An 8242-nucleotide genomic window follows, 5' to 3' on the forward strand; every position below is an offset into this window, starting at 1 on the left:
GAGTAGGTTGCCTGGTAATAAGTCCCGCTTTCTCTGGGTAAAGCCCTGTGCAGATGTTGTTATGTGTAAATCTGTATCTCATAGCTGAGGTTCGTCAGAGCAGGAAGGCTGCCATATTTATTTGCCTTATTTTATATTTTTTCCTTTCTCATGTCTATATTCTCCTGGTCTTGATTGTAATAACTAAGGCATGTTGAAGGTTCTGAGGGAAAGTTGTTTTATTTTTTGAGTCAGGTGTGTAAAGTTCCATATTGCAGCTTAAACTCCTGCCAGGGCCCACCTTGTGGGACCTCGAGCGACAGAGCTCAGCATGCTGACTCCAGGGGAGCAAGGGAAGGAGCAGCACTGGGCGTCTCCATTCTCTCTCCATTCTGCCGTTTCCTTTGAAACATCCTTGTCCTGTGCAGGATTTGTTCCCTCCTCTTCCTTGTGTCCACCCCTTTCCTTGTTTGCTTTGACAGCATAATGAAGTCATTCTTCCTTCTGTTTAAGGCTTTGTGAGATAGGTTCTCACTCAGTTGTCCAGTCAGGCCCAGAACTTACTGTGTAGGCTGGGCTCAGATTTCTGAGTCTTCATGGCTCAACTCTCTGAGTGCTGCATTTATAGGTGTATGCCATCTTGCCTGGAAAGGTGTGCTGGGATTGAGTCTAGGACTCTGTGTGTGCTGAGTCTACACTGAGCTAACCTCCAACCCTAGAGCCTTCTTCAGATGGTCAGCATTTTCTATTTTATTTTTAAGACATTTTTATCTATGAATGTGTGGATGCCCGAGAAGGTCAGAAGATAGTGTTGTATTATTCCTTAGAGCTGTAGTGAGAGGTCATTGTGAGCTGCCTGATGTGGGTGCTGGGGAACTGAACTCGGATCCTCTGAGAACAGCAAGTGTTCTAAACCACTGAGGCATCTCTCCAGCCCCGATTTTACTGCTCAGCCTTCCCTCCAACCCCGACTTTACTGCTCAGCCATACCACCAGCCCCATGTTAACTGCTCAGCCGTCCCTCCTCCCCCATGTTAACCTCTCAGCCGTCCCTCCTTCCCCATGTTAACTGCTCAGCCGTCCCTCCAGCCCCATGTTAACTGCTCAGCCATACCACCAGCTCCATGTTAACTGCTCAGCTGTCCCTCCTCCCCCATGTTAACTGCTCAGTTGTCCCTCCAGCCCCATGTTAACTGCTCAGTTGTCCCTCCTCCCCCATGTTAACTGCTCAGCCGTCCCACCTCCCCCATGTTAACTGCTCAGTTGTTCCCTCCACCCCATGTTAACTGCTCAACCATTCCTTTAGCCCTTCGTTTCTTTTGACTTTGTGAATGAGAGTCTCTCTGTGTTCTCAGGCTTACCTTGAACTTGCAGCAATCTAGGCACGGCCTCCCCACCACTGGATTATATGTGTGTGCCACCATGCCCAACGTCTTACCTTTTCCTCCAGCCCCTGTTTGGTTTTGTAATGTATAGTGTATTTGCTTAACTTTTAGAAGCCTAACATTATTTAATTTATTCTTTGTTTTGCTAAAATGGTATCTTCATTTTTGTTTTGTTTTTGCTTTTATAAAATATGAAAACTAATAGCTCTAGTGTCTTTCTGCTATAATACAATAAAAAAACCCTTTCATGTTTGCTCTCTGTCTGCTTGCTACAATGGGTAATTACAAATGTCACCAACTGGGGCTGGAGAAATGGCTCAGCAGTTAAGAGAACTGGACGCTCTTCCAGAGAATCCAGGTTTAATTTTCAGCACCCACAAGGTGGCTCACAACTATCTGTAACTCCAGTTTCAGGGGGTCTGACACCCTCTTGCAGCTTCCGTGGACAACAGGCATGAGGGGTATACTGACGTGCATGAAGGCAAAATCTCATGCACATATAATTTATTTTTTAGTTGCAAATTGGTTAGAAGAATATTGGCAACTGAAAAAAGTCACCAAGGAGCTTCCCCCTTGCTTATTCTCTCCTGGCATGATCGAGAGGTCCTGCCAGTCATTAGACACAGGTGTTAAGATTTCAACAATGACCACAGGGAAGAAAAACACTACATTCCTGTCTAAATGTATTGATTAATACTAAAACTGATGGTTTTACTATATTCTGTAATCAGATTCATCAAGTTCCTAAAAGTAATGGTTTTGATTTGGTAGAAGCTGACCTGAGCTCAGGCTCCGATGCCGTGGAGGTGTGAGGTGAGCACCACAAGCTTACATCCCTGTGTTCCTGTGGCTCAGCCCCTGTGAGAGGCAGCGTTTTCACCTGTGAGCAGGATGAAAGGACAGTACTGTGAAGATCGATTAAGGAACTGGAATCCTACTGTAAAGTAGTGTACAGTACTTAGCATGGAGTGGGTGTCTTTTTTGGGTGGGGAAGGGGCTTTGGAGAGGGTTTCTCTGTCTTTGAACTAGCTCTGTAGGCCAGGCTGGCCTCGAAGTCACAGGGATTCTCCTGCCTCTGCCTTCTGAATGCTGGGAGTAAAGGCAGGCACCACCACCACCACTAACAGCAAGTTTTCAAATTCTTAATGACACAGTCTGTTGTGGAACTGTGGAAGGTTCCGTGGTACTGAGTAGCATTTAAGAACGTCCCCATTCAACATAGAATCTGTCAAATGCTGCAAAGAGGCAGGCCCTCCTAGAATGCTTCCTCTGCTGTTCATTTTGATAGAGGTGAAGTACATTCCTTGTGTTCAGACCTATTTCTTAGTCTTATCTCTTGAAAGGTTGAGCACATGGTGTTTGCTAAACATGATAAATCATAAATTAGATTATGCATCAAAACCCTGGGATCACTACCTTAACATCTTTACTCTGTAATCCTCTGGACAGGTTTAAAGTCTGTATAATAAAGAGTTGTATTTTTATTAAGGAGATTTACTTTGATATTTTAGATAGTTTTGAAGATTATGCGTCTCCCATCACCGCAGTCCAAACCCTCTTGTACACAGCTGTGAAAAAAAAGGAAAGAGGAGGCAGGAACCAGAGATATCTGTGGGGCCAGGTGTGAGTCTGGGACCTCAGAGGGAGTAGGCTTGAGCCAGGACCTCTGTGGGTCCAGGCATTGGTCTGTTTTTTTCCTAGACCGTGTTACCCAACCCAAAGTAATACATTCTTAACCACTTTTTTTTTTTTTTTTTTTTTTTTTTTTTTTTTTTTTTTGGTTTTTCGCGACAGGGTTTCTCTGTAGCTTTGGTACCTGTCCTGGAACTAGCTCTTGTAGACCAGGCTGGCCTCGAACTCCCAGAGATCTGCCTGCCTCTGCCTCCCAAATGCTGGGATTAAAGGCGTGCGCCACCACACGCCTTTATAAATACATTCTTATTCCTATAAATACATTCCTATAAATACATTCTTATTCCTATAAATACATTCTTATTCCTATACCTTGCTACTAGTACTGGCATTTCTACTCTTCCCAGAAGGAGTTAATTCCATGTGGTCTAAAGAAATTGCAAAAATATTTCCTAAAGAAAATGCTGATACAGACTCAAGCCTCACCAACACCCCAGAGGTAAGGTACACATTGTGGTTCATGTAGTCTTCTTGAAGGCTTGGATTTTCTGATTCATACAAAGAGATGTGTTTTGAATGTGTATGGATATGAATATTGGTGTGCTATAATGTTATAATGCAAAGATATGTATGCCTGTGTGAATAGACTGGATGTTGTGTTAAAGGAGCCTATGTGTTGGGGAAAATATAGGGGATGTTTAGGTAGAAGCTTTGAAACTGTTTTGAACTAGAGAGTGGAGGCCAGATTTGATTGGGACACTAGATGTCCAGACTCTGTCTCACAGGTGGGGAAGACATGAACGGGACATTTGAACAAATTAACAGGTATTTTGTTTTGTTAATGTATGATTCAGGCAGGTCTTGCCCACTGTGGGAAAGTCTACCACTGAGCTGATGGTCCTGGGCTGTATACAGAAACAAGTTGAGAAAACCATGAGGAACAAGCCACTAAGCAGTATTTCTCAAGGGTCACTGTTTTAGGAATTGCCTCCAGGTTCCTGTCTATACTTGGTGTTAGATTCTCTTGATGATGATTACAAACTATAAGATGAAATAAATGTCTTTTCTTTCTAGATTGGTTTTAGTTAGTGTTTTATCACATTAACAGAAAGCAAGTGAACATATCAACCATGATTTCATCAGGCAAGAGGATGAAGTAGCAAACACGTCTACCTGCATTTTTTTTTTCCTTTTTTTTTTTATTCTCTTTCAACCAAAATTTCCAACTGCTCCCCGCCTCCCACCTCCCCCCCCCACCGCCCCCTCCCCCCACTCCCCCCATCCCCACTCCTCCTCTCCTCCCCCCAGTCCACCCCCGCTCCCTCTCGACACCTAAGAGCAGTCCAAACTCCCTGCCCCACAGGAAGACCAAGGCCCTCCCACCTCCATCCAGGCCCAGGAAGGTGAGCATCCAAACAGGCCAAGCTCCCACAAAGCCAGTCCATGTACCAGGATCGAAACCCAGTGCCACCGTCCCTGGCCTCCCACCAGCCCCCACTGTCCGCCATGCTCAGATAGTCCAGCCTCAACCCACGCTCATTCAGTCCCAGTCCAGCCGGCCCTGGAGAGCTCCCAACAGACCAGCTCCACTGTCACAGTGGGTGGGCGCATGCCTCGTGGTCCTGACCTCCTTGCTCATGTTCTCCCTCCTTCTGCTCCTCATTTGGACCTTAAGAGCTCAGACCGTTGCTCCAAATTGGGTCTCTGTCTCTCTCTCGATCTATCGCCAGATGAAAGTTCCTGTGCCATTCTCCTTGGTCTCTCGTCAGCTCCCATTGTCCGACACATTCAGAGAGTCCGGTTTTATCCCATGTTTTTTCAGTAGCAGTCCAGTTGGCCTTGGTGAGCTCCCAATAGATCGGCCCCACTGTCTCAGTGGTTGGGTGCACCCCTCATGGTCCTGACTTCCTTGTTCATGTTCTCTCTCCTTCTGCTCCTCATTATAACCTTGGGAGCTCAGTCCGGTGTTCCAGTGTGGGTCTCTGGCTCTATCTCCATCCATCGCTAGATGAAGGTTCTATGGCGATATGCAAGATATTCATCAGTATGATTATAGGATAGGTTCATTTCAGGTTCCCTATCCTCAGGTGCCCCAATGAACTAACTGGTAACATTGCCCTGGGCATCTGGTAGCCATTCCAAGTTCAAGTCTCTTGCCAACCCTTAGGTGGCTCCCTTACCTAAGGTATGAGTTTCCCTGCTCCCCTATCCAACCTTCCTTTATCCCCAATCACCCCGATTCCCCCAGTTCCCCTCATCTTCTCCTTCACACTTTTCTCTCCCCATCACCCCTCATCCCCATCCCACCCCACCCCCAAGATTCCAATTTTTTGCCCATCAGTCATGTCTATTTCCCATAGCTGGGAGGATATCTATATGTTTTTCCTTGGGTTTACCCTCTTGTTTAGCTTCTTTAGGATCACAAATTATAGACTCAGTGGCCCCTATCCATGGCTAGAAACCAATTATGAGTGAGTACATCCCATGTTCTTCTTTTTGGGTCTGGGTTACCTCACTCAGGATCGTATTTTCTATTTCCATCCATTTGCATGCAAAATTCGAGAAGTCATTGTTTTTTACGGCAGAGTAGTACTCTAATGTGTATATATTCCACACTTTCTTCATCCATTCTTCCATTGAAGGGCATCTAGGTTGCTTCCAGGTTCTGGCTATTACAAATAATGCTGCTATGAACATAGTTGGACAAATGCTTTTGTCATATGATAGGGCATCTCTTGGGTATATTCCCAAGAGTGGTATTGCTGGGTCCAGGGGTAGGTTGATCCCAATTTTTCTGAGAAACCGCCACACTGATTTCCAAAGTGGTTGCACAAGTTTGCAGTCCCACCAGCAATGGATGAGGGTACCCCTTTCTCCACAACCTCTCCAGCAAAGGCTATCCTTGGTGTTTTTGATTTTAGCCATTCTGACAGGTGTAAGATGATATCTCAAAGTCGTTTTGATTTGCATTTCTCTGATCGCTAAGGAGGTTGAGCATGACCTTAAGTATCTTTTGGCCATTTTAACTTCTGTTGAGAATTCTCTGTTCAGTTCAGTGCCCCATTTTTTAATTGGGTTAATTATCCTTTTAAAGTCTAGTTTCTTGAATTCTTTATATATTTTGGAGATCAGACCTTTGTCTGTTGCGGGGTTGGTGAAGATCTTCTCCCAGTCAGTAGGCTGCCTTTTTGTCTTAATGACAGTGTCCTTTGCTTTACAGAAGCTTCTCAGTTTCAGGAGGTCCCATTTATTCAATGTTGCCCTTAATGTCTGTGCTGCTGGGGTTATACATAGGAAGTGATCTCCTGTGCCCATATGTTGTAGGGTACTTCCCATTTTCTCTTCTATCAGGTTCAGTGTGTTCAGATTGATATTGAGGTCTTTGATCCATTTGGACTTGAGTTTTGTGCATGGTGATAGATATGGGTCTATTTTCATTCTTCTACAGGTTGACATCCAATTGTGCCAGCACCATTTGTTGAAGATGCTTTCTTTCTTCCATTGTATACTTTTAGCTCCTTTATCGAAAATCAGTTGTTCATAGGTTTGTGGGTTAAAATCCGGGTCTTCTATACGATTCCATTGGTCGACTTCTCTGTTTTTATGCCAGTACCACGCTGTTTTCATTACTGTAGCTCTGTAATAGAGTTTGAAGTCAGGGATGGTAATGCCTCCAGAAGTTCCTTTATTGTATAAGATTGTTTTGGCTATCCTGGGTTTTTTGTTTCTCCATATAAAGTTGATTATTGTCCTTTCAAGATCTGTGAAGAATTTTGATGGGATTTTAATGGGGATTGCATTGAATCTATAAATTGCCCTTGGTAGAATTGCCATTTTTACTATGTTGATTCTCCCAATCCAAGAGCAAGGGAGATCCTTCCATTTTCTGGTATCCTCTTCAATTTCTTTCTTCAATGCCTTAAAGTTTTTGTCAAATAGATCTTTCACTTCCTTGGTTAGAGTTACCCCAAGATATTTTATGCTTTTTGTGGCTATCGTGAAAGGTGATGATTCTCTTATTTCTCTCTCTGCTTCCATATCCTTTGTGTATAAGAGGGCGACTGATTTTTTGGAGTTGATCTTGTATCCTGCCACATTACTAAAGGCGTTTATCAGCTGTAGGAGTTCTTTGGAGGAGTTTTTGGGGTCGCTCATGTACACTATCATATCATCTGCAAATAATGCAAGTTTAACTTCTTCCTTTCCAATTTGAATCCCCTTTATCCCCTTATGTTGTCTTATTGCTATTGCTAAAACTTCGAGAACTATATTGAAGAGGTATGGAGAGAGTGGACAGCCTTGGCGTGTTCCTGATTTTAGTGGGATGGCTTTAAGTTTCTCTCCATTTAATTTGATATTAGCTGTCGGCTTGCTGTATATAGCTTTAATTAAATTTAGGTATGACCCTTGTATCCCTAATCTCTCCAAGACTTTTATCATAAAGGGATGTTGAATTTTGTCAAATGCTTTTTCAGCATCTAATGAAACGATCATATGGTTTTTTTCTTTCAGTTTATTTATATGATGGATTACATTGATAGATTTGCGTATGTTAAACCAGCACTGCATCTCTGGTATGAAGCCTACTTGATCATAATGGATAATTTTTCTAATGTGTTCTTGGATTCGGTTTGCCAGAATTTTGTTGAGGATTTTTGCGTCGATGTTCATGAGTGAGATTGGCCTGTAATTCTCTTTCTTGGTTGGGTCTTTGTGTGGTTTTGGTATCAGAGTTACTGTAGCTTCATAAAAGGAATTTGGCAATGACTCTTCTGTTTCTATATTGTGAAATACATTAAGGAGAATAGGTATTAGGTCTTCTTGGAAGTTCTGGTAGAATTCCGCATTGAAACCATCTGGTCCTGGACTTTTTCTGGAAGGGAGGTTTTTGATAACAGCTTCTAATTCTTCACGACTAACAGGTCTATTTAGGTTGTTCACCTGGTCCTGGTTTAACTTTGGTATATGGTATTTATCTAAAAAAGCGTCCATTTCTTTTACATTTTCCAGTTTTGTGGCATACAGGCTTTTGTAGTAAGATCTAATGATTCTCTGAATTTCCTCTGTGTCTGTGGTTATGTCTCCCTTTTCATTTCTGATCTTATTAATTTGCAAATTCTCTCTCTGCCGTTTGATTAGTTTGGATAGGGGTTTATCAATCTTGTTGATTTTCTCCAGGAACCAGCTTTTTGATTCATTGATTCTTTCAATTGTTTTCTGTGTTTCTATTTTGTTGATTTCAGCCC

The sequence above is a fragment of the Chionomys nivalis genome, chromosome 20, assembly GCF_950005125.1.
Source record: "Chionomys nivalis chromosome 20, mChiNiv1.1, whole genome shotgun sequence".
Taxonomy (NCBI): Eukaryota; Metazoa; Chordata; class Mammalia; order Rodentia; family Cricetidae; genus Chionomys; species Chionomys nivalis.